The 19515-nt window shown below is 46.6% G+C and overlaps 1 pseudogene; it reads left to right on the top strand.

Moving 5' to 3' along the window:
* Positions 1 to 6115: 6115 nt before the first annotated feature.
* LOC101128022 (spermatogenesis-associated protein 31A1-like) lies at positions 6116 to 12176 on the top strand (annotated as a pseudogene).
* The last annotated feature ends 7339 nt before the right edge of the window (positions 12177 to 19515 follow it).

The following is a 19515-nucleotide window of genomic DNA, read 5'->3' as shown; positions in this document are numbered from 1 at the left end:
AAATAAAATGTAACAAAGAAAGAAAAGACATGGAGGAAACTTAAATGCATATTTCTAGGTGAAAGAAGCCAATCTGAAAATGCTATGTACTGTGTGATTACAACTCTGTGACATTCTGTGAGGACAGATCAGAGTATCCATATGATACTATAATTGTGGATACATGTCATTATATACTTGCCAAAACCCATAGAATGGACAACAGTAAGAATGAACCCTAGTGTAAATGACAGACTTTAAGTGATAATGATGTATCAATGTAGAATTCATCGATTGTAATGATGAATTACATCATGTGTCCCAGTGGTGCTGATAGTGGAGGAGGTTGTGAGGATACAATGGAACTCTCTATAATTTATGCTCAATTTTGCTGTGAACCTAAAACTGCTATAAAAATAGACTATAATTAAATGACAAAAAAGAACTTCAGTTTTGGAATAAAAAGTAACAATAAAAGTGTAGACTAAGAGACTACAAAGTGGAGAAGTGTGTAAAAGAATACCTTCAAATAGTGATCTGTGGTGAGTTGTAGCAGGAAGCTTGTTCCTATGAATCAGAATATCTGGCTTCTAATCTCAACTCTGTTATCCACTAGGTGGTTTGATCTGGGAAAATTACCTGTCCGTGACTTGTCTAAATAGCTCATTAGTGGCCTGACCTGAACCCATAGTTTTGTCTATTTACAGTCCTCCCCCATTACCTAAGGTTTGACTTTTTGAAGTTTCAGTTACCCACAGTCAAGCCTGGTCTACAATATTAAATGAAAAATTCCAGAAATAAACAATTCATAAATTTAAATAGCACATCATTCAGATTAGCATAATGAAATCTCAAGCACCCTGCTGTGACCCACTCAGGATGTCAGTCATCTGTCTGTCCAGCATATTCATGCTATACGTATACAGTAACCACTGGTTAGTCACTTAGTAGCCGTATTGGTTATCAGAGTGACTGTTGAGATACTGAAGTGCTTCTGTTCAGGTGACTTTTATTTCACTTACAAATGGCCCCAAAACTCAAGAATAGTGAAACTGGCATATTTGTTATAATTGTTCTTTTTTTTTTTTTTTTTTTTTTTTTTTTTGAGACAGAGTCTTGCTCTGTCTCCCAGGCTGGAGTGCAGTGGCGCAATCTTGGCTCACTGCAAACTCCGCCTCATGGGTTCACGCTATTCTTCTGCCTCAGACTCCCGAGTAGCTGGGACTACAGGTGCCCGCCACCATGCCCAGCTAATTTTTTGTATTTTTAGTAGAGACGGGGTTTCACCATGTTAGCTAAGATGGTCTCGATCTCCTGACCTCGTGATCCACCCACCTCGGCCTCCCAAAGTGCTGGGATTACAGGCGTGAGCCACTGTGCCTGGCCAATGTTATTTCTATAACCAATAAGAATTCCTGACAAATCGCTTTGTATCAGCCCACTCCTTGTCTCCCTTTTTTGCTTTTAATAAAGGCTATATAGAGTTCCTATCCAGGGTTTCTTGGGTCTGAGTCTTTTGGGCAGCTGTCCTCACTTTCCTCTGTTGTTGTTGTTGTTGTTGTTGTTGTTGTTGTTGTTGTTGTTGTTGTTGTTGGAGAGACAGGATCTTGCTCTGTGGCTCAGGCTGGAAGACTAGAGTGCAGTGGTACAATCAAAGCTCACTGTAACCTTAAACTCCTGGGATCAAGTGATCCTCTCACCTCAGTTTCCCAATTAGCTAGGACTACAGCATGCACTACCACGCCTGGCTATTTATTTTTGGTTTTTGTAGCTATGGAGGTCTCACTATGTTGCCCAGGCTGGTCTTGAATTCCTGGCCTCAAGCAATCCTCCTGCCTTGGCCTCCCAAAGTGCTGGGATTACAGGTGTGAGCCACAGTGCCCAGCCCAGCCTCTTACTTTTAGGTCAACAGAAATAAGCACATTAAAAGATCTGGTTCTGCTCCCATATGTAAAGAGCCTGGATTCTCCCACACTTACATGAGTTTTACCTCCAGGAGCCCCACCAGGTGCTCACTGTGAACAGAAAATAAATTCCTTCGTGCACCTGGCAGGGAGAGAGGGAAAGTTACCATTTGACATACAACTAGAACGTAGGGCTCTGTTTAAGAAAGACCTGTCCTCAAAAGGAAATACTTAACAGACCTAGGGGAAGGGCAATTACACAACTCAGCCCACACTAGACTTCCTGTCTCACATAAAGGGTTAAAAAAATGGCTACGAAATTCTTCTAAAGGTCAGAGCCCAGGGACTCAGGCCCACTAGACAATGGATATGTAATCATAAAATTACACACTGCTTTCCCTCTACAATACCTTACCACCACATCAGCAGGGTTCCAGTATAATAACTGTGAATTATAACTAAGAGAGCAGCGATTGTTCATTTAAGAGGCACCTTAAAACAACAATATCAAAATATTCCTACCATTCAGTAGTCTATTTAATGGGTATGAGGAGACCTCAAGCACAATTTGGACTCAAACGTTGCATCCTTAAAATATTATTTAGCTAAAGCTAATGTAAAATATGAGGAACTATCTCCCTAAACAACATCTTTAGACAATATTCCGAATTAGCTCCCAATGTTGACAGTTTTAGTGCCCCTTGGACATTTTTCTTGAGGGCCTAAAGCAGGAAGTTGCAAACATGGTATGTAAACAAAAAATTGACTGAAAAAATTATCCCATTGTATGAACTTCAACATTTTGTAAACATTTTAAAGAGGCTCGACATAACAAAAACAAACAAACAAACAAAAAACCCTCATAAGCAAATGTTTATCCTCTTTGTCTAAAAGAGAGATCATTTTGGTTAACATGCGAGGCACCCTCTACTTCATCTCCCTATTTGGGGCATTAATAATTCTGGCTTTCTTACTGAAGTAAAATATACAAAACAAAACTTACTATTCCGGCCATTTTAAAGTGTACAGTTCAGTGGTGTTAAGTCTAATACATTAACATTGTTGTGAAACCATCACCACCATCTGTGTCCCAGACATCTTTTTCTTCATCTTCCCAACGGAATTTTTTCATGTTCCCAACTGAATCTATACCTATTAAGCAATAATTTCCCATTCCTTGTACACCCAAACCTGGAAACCAACATTATGCTTTGTCTCTACAATTTGACTACTCTAGGTACCTCATATAAGTAGAATTATATGGTATTTCTTTTTCTGTATCTGGCTTATTTCATTCGGCACAACTTCTTCAAGATTCGTTGATATTGTAGCATGAATCAGAACTTTATTCCTCTCTAAGGTTGAGTAATGTTCCCTAGTATTTATATACCCCCTTTTGTCAATCCATTCACCGTGGATGGACATTTGGGTTATTTCCACCTTCTGGTTATTGTGAAATGCTGCTATAAACATTGATGTGCTAGTAATAGTTTGAGTTCCTGCTTTCAATTCTTTGGCGGTATATACCTATCTAGAAGTGGAATTGCTGGATCATATGGTAATTTGATTTTTAAATTTTTGAGGAACTGCCAAATAGTTTATCACACCAGCTTCACTATTTTACATTTCCACCAGCAATGCACAAGTGTTCCAATTTCTCCACATCCTCATTAACACTTGTTGCTTATTTTTTTTGGATAATATACATTATAATGGATGTGAAATGATATCTTATTGTGGTTTTGAATTAAATTTCCCTAAAGATTAGTGATGCGGAGCATCTTGTGCATTTGTGTACGTTCTTTGAAGAAATATCCATTCAAATCTTTTGCCCATTTTTGAATCATCTTGTTTGTATCTTTTGCTGTCAAGTTTTGGCAGTTCTTTATATATTCTCGATATTAATCTTGTATCAGTATGTAAGATCTGCAAACATTTTCTTGCAATCCATGAGTTGCCTTTTCACTCTATTGATAGTGTCCTTTGATGCTCAAAATATTTTTATTTTGATGAAATCTATCTATTCTTTTATTGCCTGTGCTTTTGGTGTCTTTGATCCAATAAATCATTGCCAAACCGAAGTCAAAAAACTTTTCCTTTATGCTTTTTCTTCTAAGACCTTTATAGTTTTAAGTCTTATGTTTAGGCCTTTGATCCAGTTTGAGTTAGTTTATGTATATAGTATACATAAGGGCCCAACGTCACTCTTTATATATGGATACACTGTACCCAGCTTTCTCAACACCATTTGTTGAAAAGATTGTCCTTCCACATGGTCTTGGCACCCTGGTTGAAAATCATTTGAACATATGTACAAGGGTTTATTTCTGGGCTCTCTATTCTGTTCTTTTTATTTATATGTCTGATATCTGTCTTCCTTTTTTTTTTTTTTTTTTTTTTGAGACAGAGTCTCACTCTGTCACCCAGGCTGGAATGCAGTGGCATGATCTCGGCTCACTGCAACCTCCACTTCCTGGGTTCAAGCGATTCTTCTGCCTCAGCCTCCTGAGTAGCTGAGACTAGAGGCACGTGTCACCATGCCCAGCTAATTTTTGTATTTTTAGTAGAGATGGAGTTTTACCATGTTGGCCAGGCTGGTCTCAAACTCCTGAACTTAAGTGATCTGCCCACCTTGGCCTCCCAAAGTGCTGGGATTACATATATATCTGTCTTTATGCCACACTGTGTACCACGCTGTTTTGATTGCTATAGCCTTAAAGTAAGTTTTGAAATCAGGAAGCATGAGTCCAACTTTATTCTTCTTATTCCAAATTGTTCAGGCTATTTGGACTTTCTTAACACTCCTTATAAATGTTAGGATACGTTTTTTGATTTCTGCAAAAAACATCATTAGAATTTAAACAGGGATTGCACCGAACCTGCAAATTGCTTTGGAAAGTATTGCCATCTTAAGAATATTAAATGTTGTAATCTGGCCGGGCGCCATGCCTCACGTCTGTAATCCCAGCACTTTGGAAGGCCAAGGAGGGTGGATCATGAGGTCAAGAGATCAAGACCATCCTTACCAACACGGTGAAACCCCGTCTCAATTAAAAATACAAAAAGTAGCTGGGCGTGGTGGCACACGCCTGTAGCTCCAGCTACTCGGGAGGCTGAGGGAGGAGACTTGCTTGAGCCCAGGAGGCAGAGGTTGCAGTGAGCCGAGATCGCACCACTGCACTCCAGCCTGGTAACACAGCGAGATTCTGTTTCAAAAAAAAAAAAAAAGGAAAACTGCATGTCCTGTACATGTACTCTGGAACTTAAAATAAATACTTAAGTACATAAATAAAATTTTAAAAAATAAAAAAATTCTTAATTGTATGTGGGTAGGTCCCTTTGATTGAAAGTGAGATAGAAGGCTAGCCACAGTGGCTCACACCTGTAATCCCAGCACTTTGGGAGGCCGAGGCGGGCGGATCACGAGGTCAGGAGATCGAGACAATCCTGGCTAACACGGCAAAACCCCGTCTCTACTAAAAATACAAAAAGAAATTAGCCGGGCGTGGTGGCAGCGGACACCTGTAGTCCCAGCTACTCGGGAGGCTGAGGCAGGAGAATGGCTTGAACCCAGGAGGCGGAGCTTGCAGTGAGCCGAGATCACGCCACTGCACTCCAGCCTGGGTGACAGAGAGAGACTCCGTCTTAAAAAAATAAAAAAAGAAAAAAAAAAGAAAGTGAGATAGAAATAATTTTTTAAAACTTACTATTCAAAATTTGCAAAACTAAATAAGAGTAAAAGGAATTTACATTTTGTCCCTGGATTGATATAAGACAAAAACATTGTGTGGGAAAGCTGGAGTTGAGGACGAACGAGATTCTGAGAATAAAAATCCCTGGTACATAGCCAAAATTTCAGAATCAACTTCAGATTTTCAAGGGCTATAAAGTAGGTAACTTCAAGCCACCATCTCCAACAGATAAAAGGAACCAAGTAATATCTGTGTTCCAGGGAGAAATAATAGAAAATTGGCTGAGTTCTATCACTGACAAAACTTAGTGGGAAGGAGGGATCTGGAAGGTGGGAGGGTGGAGGGATCCCCAGCTTGGGAGGTGGGGAGGGGCTGTGCTTCAGCCTCCCCCTCCTACTGCCCCTCCCCCTCTCACTGCCCCTCCCCAACAAAGGAGTCCTTTTTGATGTGAAGCCCCAGCTCTGTGACTCAGGCCTGGGGCCCAGTCCCTAGTCTCCACAGGGATGCCCAGAGCTCAGTTGCTTGAAAGCAACACGCCTATTCACATGGAGAATCTTCCCTTTCCTCTAAAATTACTTAGTGCCTCATCATTAAACACCCCCAGCGCCACACCATGGGTGTTGGATATCTTCCTCACCTTGGTGTTTGCCCTGGGGTTCTTCTTCCTATTACTTCCCTACTTCTCTTACCTCCGTTGTGACGACCCACCCTCACCATCGCCTGGGAAGAGAAAGGTAAGGAGCCCTCAGTCTGGACCCACAGAGCTTGATTCTCTCCTTTCTTTTTATTATTAGTTCCACTTTTCCAAATCCAGTGGAGAGATTTCTGCGATGGGAAGTCTCAGGAGAGACCAGAACATCATCCTTCCAGGGAGAGGCAGGGCAGCCAGGGGTTGGTAGGAGTAGATCGTGTACTGGGATTTCCATGCCAAGCTCTTAGTCCATCTGTGGGGAAGCACAGGAGGCGTCAAGGCAAAATCAAACCCATGGGCTCAGTGGCCAGGACCGGTCATGAGACGGGGGAGGTCTCTTGTCATGAGACAGGTGAGGTCTCTGGTCATGAGACAGGTGAGGTCTCTGTCCGAGGCCAGGCCCTGAGCCCTGGCTCATCAGCCCCTTCCTGGGGTAGGTGACTCTGGGCCCAGCCTCCTCTGTGTGGGGTGATATGGGGCCTGTGCTGGGCCCCCGAGGGCCTCCCACCAGGCCCAGTGTCTCCTCTGGTCTCCTGGGAAGCAGAATCCTACCTGACAGCTCAGTGGTGCCTGCGGGCCTGAGCCTGGGTGTTCCTGGAGCCGAGGAACAGGGACTGATGGCGTCCATGGTGGACCTCATATTGAATATCCCTCCGTGTGTGTGTGTGTGTGTGTGTGTGTGTGTGTGTTATTTTTATTTATTTTATTTTATTTTTTGAGACGGAGTCTTGTTCTGTCATGTGTGCTGCAGTGAAATGGAGCGATATCGGCTACTGCAACCTTTGCTTCCTGAGTTCAAGCTATTCTCCTGTCTTAGCGTCCTGAGTAGCTGGGGATTGCAGCCGCCCGCCACCATGCCTGGCTAATTTTTGTATTTTTAGTAGAGACGGGGTTTCACCATGGCCAGGCTGGTCTCAAACTCCTGACCTCAGGTGATCCACCTGCCTCGGCCTCCCAAAGTGCTCGGATTATAGGCGTGAGCCACCGCGCCCGGCCCCCTCTTCCTGTTTTTATAAAAAGAAAAGCAGTTTATCATCCATTTAAACACGAGTGGGAGGAAGCACACAGAGCTCCCTGAGCAAGACAGAGCCATACGGTTCATGCGTGCAGCGTGCTGCGGCTGGGCTGGTGGCAGAGAGGGAGAGCTGGTCCTAGCTCCTCGCCATTTCTTGTTTTCCAGTGTCATCTTGTCTCCCCACATCATCTTGTCTCCCCACGTCATCTTATCTCCCCATGTCATCGTGTCTCCCAGTGTCCAGTAGGGCAGAGGGGGAGGCCCAGACGCAGGATGAAAAACCACAGTCTGAGAGGTAAGGCTCTGCCAGGGCACACTAGAGTTAATTTGATCTTGTCTGTCCCGGAGGGAACTGACTCTGAAGAAGTCAGTTGAAGAAGCCTGAGGTGGGGGCTCCTAGGAGGGAAATCAGAACCCCAGGTCCTTCTCAGATTCCATGCTGGAATGAAGCCATGGTGGGCCAGGGACTGGGCGTTACCCAGCAGGGGGCAGTGTGTGTGTCCTGGGGAGACCAACGCCTGCCTGGATGCAGAGGGGGGTGAGGGGGCCTCCCGCTCCCTGGGAACAGCTATTCAACTCTGCTAAGGCTGATTCCTCTTTGAGACCACCCCAGTCCTTTCTCCCAACAGGGCAGTTGTGAGGAGTGTGGGGGTGGAGGGTCCGTGTGTAGAAGCCCTTTGTGAATGACAAAGCCCTGCCCTCCATGCCTTGCTATTACCATCGGGGCCATGTGGCTTTGGACACAGATGGGTGGATTCCAGGGTCTAATTCCCCAAGGTCTTCCCTAAAGAAACATCCACTCAGCCTCCTGTGAGATCCCAGGCCCCTCCCTCACTGCCCTAACCCAGTCTCCTGATTTCCAGCTTGTAGAGAGTGCCCGAGAGGCCTAGAGGAGACTTGGGACCTGCTTTCACAACTGCAGAGGTGAGGCACTTCCCCTTCCCTGAATCCTTCCTACCAGGGCTGGGATGCCACCCCAGGGCCATAGGCAGCCTGGAGCTGACCTGGGATGGGGAGACCAGGGGGACAGAGGATGGGAGTAAAACCCTGGGGCGACAGGTAACAGGAGAATTGGGCAGTCAGGATGTGGGGTGGTGGAAGGGCTGTGGCCCTACCGCCCACTCTGCCCTCCAAACCCACCTGCTCCTGGCTGTAGCTTGTGCCTCCTGGCTCCTGCAGCCTCCTGGGGACACACCTTGACAAAGGTGACTTTGGTCAGCTCTCTTGTCCAAACCCCCCAGGTGAGGTGGGCAAAAGAGCACCTGATGGAGCCTCCCGGTCCTCTCTTGAGCCTATGGAAGACGCTGCTCCCATTCTCTACCCGTTAGCTTCCCCAGATCCTCGAATACCCGTTAGCTTCCCCTGACTTGTATCCCCACGACATTCTCGCCATCAGAGCTGAGCGAAAACGGGCTACCAGCTTCCATCTGACAGGTCTCTGGTGGGTGGCAGGAAAGATGATCTTGCTGGACTGACGAATTGAAGATGCACCAGGTTCTGGTAGTCTCCTGCCACCAGGAGAAGGCAGAAACTTGACTGTTTGAGCTGCCAAGGCCTGAGATGGCTGGGATAGAAGCCGCCAAATCCTCATGTGGAGACAAGCTTTGAGGGACAGTGCCCAATGGAAGTGCCACTGAGTCACAGTGAGATGGAGTTATCAGAGTGGAGTCCCACAGGGGAGGAGCAGTGAAGTCTTTTGGAAGAGGAGGAGAGCAGGCCAGAGGATCAGGGGTGTGTGGTGGGTGAGGGAAAAGTGCAGGTGGCTTGGGTGAGGGGCGTTCTAGGAGAAGGGAAGGTTCTGGTGGCTGGGAGGCACTTAGGGAGGAGACTGAGGTGGTCATTGGGCCTGGTGATGGGGTGGAGGCCAGATCCTGAGGATGCTCAGGACACCACAACCCCAAAATCCTTCTGGAACAAGGGAGAGAACTTGAAAGAGCTGCCCAGTCCTCAGAAGTTCTCAGATCCTAGGCTTTTGCAGGAAAGTTTTCAGAAGAATTACAGCCAGCTTTTCTGGGGCCTCCCCTCTCTGCACAGAGAATCCCTGGTGGCTAATGCCTGGGTCACTGACCGGTCTTGCACTTTGCAGTCTCCTCTTTTCTTCAATCAAATTTCCAATGTCTGCCCAATTCAAAGGGAGACTACAATGACCCCACTGCTTTTCCAGGCCCAGCCCCTGTCCCATCTGGGGCCTGAGTCCCAACCCTTTATTTCATCCACACCCCAATTCTGGCCCACACCTATGGCTCAGGCCGAGGCTCAGGCCCATCTTCCATCCTCTTTCCCAGTCCCATCTCCTACTTTTCCATCCCCGATTAAGAACACTGGAGTAGCTTGCCCTGCGTCACAAAATAAAGTGCAAGCTCTCTCCCTTCCTGAAACTCAGCACCCTGAATGGCCTTTGTTGAGGAAGCAACTAGAAGGTGGGTTGGCTTTACCCTCTAGGGTCCAAAAATCTCAGGACGTCTTTAGTGTCTCCACTCCTAACCTTCCCCAGGAAAGCTTGACATCCATTCTGCCTGAGAACTTTCCAGTCAGTCCTGAACTCCGGAGACAACTGGAGCAACACATGGGGCAACCTGGAAGGATCCAAGAGTCTCTGGATCTGATGCAGCTTCAGGATGAATCACCAGGGACAAGTCAGGCCAAGGGCAAGCCCAGGCCCTGGCAGTCCTCCATGTCCACAGGCGAAAGCAGCAAGGAGACACAGAAGGTGAAGCTCCAGCTAGAGAGGGACCCGTGCCCACATCTGGGGCAAATTCTGGGTGAGACCCCACAAAATCTATCCAGGGGCATGGAAAGCTTCCCAGGGAAGGTTCTGGGGGCGACCTCTGAGGAGTCGGAAAGGAACTTCCGACTCTGAGGAACCCCTTGAGGAGTGACTCGGGAAGTGATTTATTAAGATGCACAGAGAGGAATCATATAGAAAACATCCTGAAAGCCCACATGGGCAGGAAGTTGGGCCAGACCAACGAGGGCTTGATCCCCATGATGTGCGTCGATCCTGGCTTGCTGTCAACCAGGCTTTTCCCATGTCCAACACCCACGTGAAAATCAACAATCTAGCTCCCCCGAAAAGTGGGAAAGCCTGTGTGAACACAGCCCAGGTGCTTTCCTTCCTTGAGCAGTGTACTCAGCAGGTGCTGGGAGCCCATATTGTGAGGTTTTGGGCCAAACACAGGTGGGGTCTACCCCTCAGGGTCCTCAAGCCTATTCAGTGCCTTAAACTGGAAAAGATTTCATCCTTGTGCAGTACACAGCTTGCTGGTCCCTCCTCAGCCACCTGTGAATCTGGGGCTGGCTCAAAAGTTGAGGTGGCCACATTCCTTAGAGAGCCACCAATGGCAAGTCTGAGAAAGCAGGTGCTGACCAAAGCATCTGTTCATATGCCAGAGAGGCTTCAGGCCTCCTCACCTGAATGTAAGCAGTTCCAGAGGGCCCCATGAGGGATCTCATCTTGGAATGATCATGGGTCCTTGAAGGCTCCTACAGCTGGACAGGAGGGCAGGTGGCCATCTAAGCCCCTCACATACAGCCTCACAGGCAGCACCCAGCAGAACAGGAGCTTAGGAGCCCAATCTTCAAGGGCTAGAGAGACCAGGGAGGCAGAGCCACAACCCAGAGTCCCCTTGGCAACCTGTATGATGGAAAACCTCCAAGCCACAAGTGAGGATGTCCATGGTTTCAAGGCTCCAGGGGCCAGCAAAAGCTCTCTACTCCCTAGAATGTCTGTCTCCCAAGATCCAAGAAAGCTGTGTCTTATGGAGGAGGTTGTTAGTGAATTTGAGCCTGGAATGGCCATGAAGTCAGAGACCCAGCCTCAAGTTTCTGCCGCTGTTGTGCTCCTTCCAGATGGGCAAGCATCTGTTCTGCCCCATGCTTCAGAGAATTTGGCTTCTCAAGTGACCCAGCGCCATCTCCAGAGCATGCCTACTGGGAACATGCAGGCTTTCCAGGTGCTATGTGACCTCATGGCAGCCAGAAGGAGCAACCTGAGGCACAAGGAGCCCAGGAACCCAAACTGTCAAGGCTCATGCAAGAGCCAAAGCCCAATGTTTCCCCCTACTCACAAGAGTGAGAACTCTAGGAAGCCCAACTTAGAAAAACATGAAGAAATGTATCAAGGATTGAGGACTCCTCAACTTACCCCGGGCAGGAAGACAGAAGACACCCGTCAGAACGAAGGCGTCCAGCTACCGCCATCAAAGAAACAGCCTCCTTCAATAAGCCACTTTGGAGAAAACATCAAGCAACTTTTTCAGGGGGTTTTTTCAAAGAAAAAAAGGAAGCCAGCACCAGTCACTGCCGAGAGCCATAAAACAGTAAAAAACAGATCGTGTGTGCACAGCAGCAGTGCTGAAGCTCAGGAGCTCATGACATCAGTTGGACAGATACTGGAGGAGAAAAATGTCACTTTTCCATGCGCGCCATGCCTCGAAGGTAAATCAGCAAAGACAGCAGTTTCAAGCCCCAGTCTGTGGGTTTCCCTGCAACCACAGACACCCCCTCTACTCAGAACACAGCAGAATGCTGAGCTATGCAGCCAGCAGTCAACAAGCCACTCTCAAGAGCCAGAGTTGTCCCAACAGAGACAGACAAATCAGAGATCAGCAGCCCTTGAAAAGTGTCCGGTGCAACAATGAGCAATGGGGCCTGCGACATCCCCAACTCTTGCTCCCCAAGAAAGCTGTATCCCCAGTCAGTCCCCGTCAGCATGGGCCAAAAATACCCGGTGCCTCCAGCCACCATCACCACTGTCCAAGGCACTGTCTTTTTCAGGGAGGTATCTAATTTGGTCAGTCACAAATTCTTTTTTAGCCTTCCCTAGAGAAAAACAAGTCCCCAAGAAAAAATTCACTCTATGTAGAGAAAAAGTATTTTCTCTCATGTTAGTACATGCAGAACATTTAATATTCCACAATATATATGGTTTTTTATTCATAAGAGGGTGATGGCTTTTATTTTTGCCATGCTTGGTGTGGACTTGGTTTCTAGAAGCGACAGGACATGGAGGGATGCTGACAGTGGTGCTGTAAGCCAACTTTCATCCTGAGTTCCTTTAGTGAATCTTACGTTTCTGTAATACTGTCTTTACACAAACAACAAAAAATTCTAAAAACAAGATGAGAAAAACCTACGAAGATCCCACTCTGAAATAAGGTTCAACCCATCTTTCCACTACTTACTGTCTACCTCAAACTTTATGCAGCTGTAGGGAGAAGGTTTGCAGAGATGTCACAGGGCTGAACATCTCCATGCAGGCTCCAGAAGTGCCACAGCCGAGTAGCTTCATGTGTCACAAAATAGTGGAAGTTTGGGTGGGAGAGTGCTGGACCCTGAGTTGAGAAGAGGGAGAAGTCTTGACCCTGGGTATCCTGGTGGAGAATAGATAATGTCTGCCCCTGGGAAGCCCCTTCTCTCCCTGACAAAGGCTGGGATGGAGATGGGCCCTCTTAGCTCAACCAACATGTGAAGCACAGAGTCCCCATCCCACTGCCTCTCCATTTCTCACACTCTGGAGTGGTGGTGGGGACAGACCTTCCAGCTCTGTGCATGTGTAGGTGGGGGGTGGGGGGTTGGGGGGGCGGCCTTCATGGAGGCTGCTGAGGGCGGTGAACTCCCCTACCCCAGATGAATGAATGACCCTGCTAGGAGGTCAGACCCTGCAAGGGCTGTAGGGGTATCAGGTGGAGTGGGCTTCAGGTGTACCCTCAATGCACTGGGCAGGTCTCAGGCCAGGCTCCCTGAACCCGTCTGGGTGATGTGGTCACTCCCTGGAGGACTGCTGTCAGGCCCCGGCCACCCACCCTGAGCAGCACCGTCCCATCGCAGGACTGGACTTTCTGAGTCGTGAGACAGGACGGTGCTGCTCAGGCCTGACAGACTGGGAGGAACTGTTAAGTCCTCCATCCCTAGACCAGCCTTCCACACAGCACGGACAGTCTCTTACCTTTACCTTCAGGAATGATCCTTCTCACTCTAAGGCAACCAAGGCAGAGCTGAGGACCTGTGCCAGGCTGGGAGTCAGTCCCCTCCCTAAATGGGCCTGAGGGAAGCACCATCCCTGTCCCAATCCGCCGCAAGTTTCTGCCCAGGAGACACATAGGGAAGGGAGGACGGGGCCTCCCTGCTAGCTGACACTGGAAAAGTGGGACCTGGGAGAAGAGGGAGTGCAGGGCTGGCAGGGGATGCTCCAGGCCCATGGAGAGCTCAGGCTGCACCATGGGGCTGTCCCTCCTGGGCTGGAAGTTGTGCCCTCTGCAGGATCTGAGAAAGTCCAGTCCTGAGATGGGACAGCACTGCCCAGGGTGGGTGGCTGGGGCCCCACGGCAGTCCCCCAGGGAGTGACCGCATCACTCGGCCAGGGTGCAGGGAGCCTAGGCCTAGAACTGCCGAGTGCACTGAGGGTACACCTGGAGACCACCCCACCTGATGCCCCCACAGCACTGACAGGGTCTGACCTCCCAGCATGCACCTGCCTCTCCCTGCACCCCAGCTGCCCACCCTGCCTGTTCCCTGGCTTCGTCCATCCTGTGCAGCCCATAGACTGTGACCATCTCACTGGCCACTCTGGCCCTTCCTTTGCCTTTGTCCTGTCAAAATCTCTGAGCAAGATCTCCCAGGTCCATCCAAACACATGCTTTGTCCACTTTTGACTGGGCCTTTGGGCACCACTGGCCCATCCGAGCTGACCACAGGGCCTTCGATAACGTGCATTGCACCTGACATCTCCCAGCAGTGCTCAGCAGCCCCCGCACCGGGTACCTGCTGACCAGATGCCGGACATCAGGTCCTCCCTGACCACACCCTCACTGATTAAAACCCCATGACAATGCCCCACTAACCAGGCCCCCACTGCCAGGCCCACAATGACCAGGACCCTACTGACCAGGGCCTTACAGACCAGGGCCTCACTGACCAGGTCCTTCCTGACAAGGCCTCACTGACCAGGTCCTTCCTGACAAGGCCTCACTGACCAGGTCCTTATTGACAAGGCCTCATTGATCAGGTTCCACCGATCATGACCCCATTGCCTGGCCCTACAGATGAGGCCCCACTGACCAGGCCTCCAGGGAACAGGCTGCCACTTACCAGTCCCCTATTAAGCAGGCCCCAGGTGACAAAATGCCCCTATGACCCTAGTGAGTAGGCCCCACTGAATGGGCACCCACTGCTCAGATCCCTGCTGACCAGGTCACCCTATTTTATATTATTGATATCACAATTTACAATCTTTTTTTTTTTTTTTTTTTTGATGGAGTCTTGCTCTGTCACCCAGGCTGAAGTGCAGTGGTGCAATCTTGGCTCATTGCAAGCTCTGCCTCCCAGGTTCATGCCATTCTCCTGCCTCAGCCTCCTGAGTAGCTGGGCCTACAGGCGCCTGCCATCACGCCCGGCTAATTTTTTGTATTTTTAGTAGAGACAGGGTTTCACTATGTTAGCCAGGATGGTCTCTATCTCCTGACCTCGTGATCCACCTGCCTCAGCCTCCCAAAGTGCTGGTATTACAGGAGTGAGCCATCACACCTGGCCTATAATTGTTCTATTTTATTATTAGTCACTGTTGTTAATCTCTTACTGAGAGGTGACAGCGTGCTGGCAGCCCTTGCAGCCCTCGCTCGCTCCCGGTGCCTCCTCAGCTTCGGTGGCCACTCTGGCCACACTTGAGGAGCCCTTCAGCCCGCCACTGCACTGTGGGAGCCCTCTCTGGGCTGGCTGAGCCTGGAGCTGGCTCCCTCAGCTTGCAGGGAGGAGTGGAGGGAGAGGCATGGGTGGGAACCAGGGCTGCGCATGGCGCTTGCAGGCCAGCGTGAGTTCTGGGTGGTGTGGGCTCAGCAGCCCCGCACTCGGAGCAGCCAGCTGGCACCACCAACCCCAGGCAGTCAGGGGCTTAGCACCTAGGCCAGCAGCTGCAGAGGGTGCACCGGGTCCCCGAGCAGTGCCAGCCCACCAGCGCTGCGCTCAAATTTTCACCAGGCCTCAGCTGCCTCCCTGCGGGGCAGGGCTCGGGACCTGCAGCCTGCCATGCCCAAGCCTCCCCCAACCACCGTGGGCTCCTGCGTGGCCCGAGCCTCCCCAATGAGCACTGCCCCATGCTCCGTGGCGCCTGGTCCCATCGACCACCCAAGGGCTGAGGAGTGCAGGCACATGGCACGGGACTGGCAGGTAGCTCCGCCTGTGGCCCCGGTGCAGGATCCACTGGGTGAAGCCAGCTGGGCTCCTGAGTCTAGTGGGGACTTGGAGAACCTTTATGTCTAGCTAAGGGATCGTAGATATACCAATCAGCACTCTGTGTCTAGCTCAAGGTTTGTAAACACACCAACCAGCACCCTGTCAAAACGGACCAATCAGCTCTCTGTAAAATGGACCAATCAGCTCTCTGTATCTAGCTAATCTGGTGGGGACTTGGAGAACCTTTATGTCTAGCTAAGGGATTGTAAATACACCAATCAGCACTCTGTGTCTAGCTCAAGGTTTGTAAACACACCAATCAGCACCCTGTCAAAATGGACCAATCAGCTCTCTGTAAAACGGACCAATCAGCTCTCTGTAAAATGGACCAATCAGCAGGATGTGGGTGGGGCCAGATAAGGGAATAAAAGCAGGCTGCCCGAGCCAGCAGTGGCAACTCACTCGGATCCCCTTCCACACTGGGGAAGCTTTGTTCTTTCACTCTGTGCAATAAATCTTGCTGCTACTCACTCTTTGGGTCCACACTGCCTTTATGAGCTGTAACACTCACTGCAAAGGTCTGCAGCTTCACTCTTGAGGCCAGTGAGACCATGAACCCACTAGGAGGAACGAACAACTCCAGACGTGCCGCCTTAAGAGCTGTAACACTCACCGTGAAGGTCTGCAGCTTCACTCCTAAAGCCAGTGAGACCACGAGCCCACCAGAAGGAAGAAACTCCGAACACGTCTGAATATCAGAAGGAAGAAACTCTGGACACATCACCTTTAAGAACTGTAACACTCACCATGAGGGTCCGCGGCTTCATTCTTGAACTCAGTGAGACCAAGAACCCACCAATTCTGGACACATTACTGTGCCTACAAGTTAAACTTTATCATAGGTATATACATATAGGAAAAACAGAATGTATACAGTTCAGTACTTTCTACAGTTTCAGGCATCCTACTGGGGGTCTTGGAACGGATCCCGCATAGATAAGTGGGAAGCTACTGTATAGTTAAATGTCTATATGATACCTATACTCAAATGTTGAAACAGTTCTTCAAATTTGGCATGTCCAGAATTCAACACATAGTCTTCTTTCTTCCTGTCAAACTTGGCCCTGATCCAATGTTACCCACCCAAGTCCATCTATCTGCTCATGCCTTGATCCTTGAAATTACTTTGGACATTGTTCTTTCTCTCACACCTTGATACTTTCTTTCTCTCCCACCTTGACATTACTTAACAAATCATTAAGTCTTGTCTATTTTACCCTTCCTCACTCTCTTAAGACCATGATTAATTATCATGGCATTTCCCCTCCTCTTCATAGTTCTTGTGTAATTTTACATTTATTTGTGTGATTATTTTATTAATACCTGAATGGAATACACATCTGTTCTCTGATCACCAAATACCCCAGCAAATGTTTGTCACATAGAATGATTCAATGTATATTCTTAAATGAATGAATGTTCACAGGTAAAATTGTTTGAATAAGATACTTCAGACTTTTAAAAAAAATATTAAATCCTGAATATTGATTCCCCCCCAAAAAAATAAAGTGAAAGTCCAAATGATTTCTCAGGTCTCGTCTTATTTATCTAATCTGTGTGTTTCCAAAAGGCTACCATAAACAGCAAAGAAAACACTCTCTCATCATGGACAGGGAAAAGTAACACAGGAAAAAGTGTGGGTGAAAACTCTCAAGGGGGGTCTAGGGGACACTTCTGCTGATGGTGAAGGTACAGAGCTGGATGTATTCACAGGGGAAAAACAAAAGAGGACAACATGAAACCATGGCCCTCAGAGAATTCAAAAAGGGCTTATTAAAATATGAACTGAGTTTGAGAGTAAACAAAGCAAATCTATCCACTGAGGAAGAGAGCAACTTTCTAGAATTTTGAACAGGGATGAGCAAAAAATAGAACAACCCAAAAGACTTACTACAAGAGCAGCAAGAAGGCAGGCACCTGTTTCAAGAAAGCCCATATAAAGGGTTCCCCATATTTAGAGCCATTAAAAACTAGATTGGCAGACTTTCAAAAGATCAAAAATTTGGCAGGTTGGGAGAATGAGGATTTGCCAGATTAATATACCAACCACTGACAAGAAATCTGTCTATGTTAATTAAGCATATTTATATACACGTATGGTAAGAGTTCCTGTCCCATATATCACACAATCTAAGGACAGCTGGGAGAGGAGAATATAACAGTCTTACCATATTCTGTAATATAGTGACATCTGGATAATGTAGTAATATCCAATATGAGTATTTCATTGCTACCCCACTAAATGTTAAACCATAAACAGCATCTTCCTTTCTTTTCAAGAGCTATTAGCTGAAAAGACCTGAAGATATAGCAAACATAGATGTTAACACATGAAAGAAGATCAATTAAAGAAGATTGAATATTCCTCATGGGCAAAGAATATAAAGTTAAGATTTTTTTTTTCCCTTTTTGTAAAGTAATGTATGGAGAGAAATCTAAAAATCAAAAAACAAAAAGTAAAAGCATAATTTTAAAAATCTAAAATTCAACCATGCAGCCATAAAAAAGAATGAAATCATGTCTTTTGCAGCAACATGGATGGAGCTGAAGGCCATCATCCTAACTGAATTAACTCAGAAACACAAAATCAAATACTGCATGTTCTCACTTATAAGTGAGAGATAAACAATGGATGCACATGGACATAAAGATGGAAATCATAGACACTGGGGGCTCCAAAGGGGGAAGGAGAAAGGGGGAAAAGGATTGAAAACTTACCTACTGGGAACAACATTCACTGCTTGGGTGATGTGTATACTAGCAGCCCAAACCTGACCATTACACAACATATCCATGCAAAAAATTTGCACATAGACTCCCTGAATGCGTAACAAGATTTTTAAAATTCAATCAGAAGTTTAAAAAGTAAAGCTGAGGAAATCTTCCAGGATGTGGAATGAGAGAGAATGAAAAAGAGAGGAGGGAGAGTGAGAGAGAAAGAAAGAAAAACAGAGAGAGAATCGACCTAAGAAGTAAAATATCTAATTAACAGAAATTCTAGTAAGAACAGAGAAAAGAAAGGGAAGATTACTATTAAAGCAATAAAAGAAAATTTCCCAGAGCTTGAGAGACAGAAACTTTAAAAGGATCCAAAAAATATCAACAGAAAATCCATGCTTAAAGACATTTTTGTGAAATTTCAAAGCAAAATGATAGAGAAATCCTACATCTTAGAAAGAGAATAAACAAAATACAGAATCTACAAAGGAACAAGAAAGTCATGCTCTTTCCAATTTTTCATTAGAAATGGTATAAACTAGAAGATGGTTGTGCAAGATTTTTTAAGTACTGAAGGAAGATATTCTGATCCTGGAATTCTATATCCAGACAAATTTTTGGTAAACATAGAAGGAAAATAAATCTATTTTCTGACACTCGAAACCTCAGAAAATTTACTTACATTCTGCAGAAGATGGTAAAACTATCCCCCAGCAAAACAATGGTAAAAATCAAGAAAAGATGTAAGATACAAAGAACTGTGCAACAAACCAAAATATGCATGAAAAGAAATCCCAGGATGACAGCCTGCAAAGCAATCTGTGCAAATTATAACCAAAGTCATTTAGATCCAGGATAACTTTATGAAAAAAAATTGGAATATATTTATTAAAGAAACTAAAGTGCCATAAAATATTATAGGTATTGTAAAGTAAGCATGTATTTCTGCTCAAAAAAGCAAGAGGGCAATAATAATGCCCAGGAAAAAAAACTTTCAAAAAAGCAATGGCCTAATATAAAAGTAAAATAAAATCTAACTTTGGAACAATTGATGAAGTCTGAAATATATCTCTTTTTTATTAATTTTCTTCATATTGAGTGATGATATTGGAACTGTATAGAATGAACACATATTGGCTCTCCAGTGTAATATTTACATAATAAAGGGGCAATATGTGCCATGGTCAAGGGAATTGTGATAGAATGCAAAGATGACAATCCACCTTCCTGTAAAAGCACACCACAACAATGTAACTTTATAACTATTCATAACAAGAATGGAGTCTA

This window comes from Gorilla gorilla, chromosome 13 (assembly GCF_029281585.2).
Source record: "Gorilla gorilla gorilla isolate KB3781 chromosome 13, NHGRI_mGorGor1-v2.1_pri, whole genome shotgun sequence".
NCBI lineage: Eukaryota > Metazoa > Chordata > Mammalia > Primates > Hominidae > Gorilla > Gorilla gorilla.
This window is presented reverse-complemented; position numbering and strand designations above follow the sequence as displayed.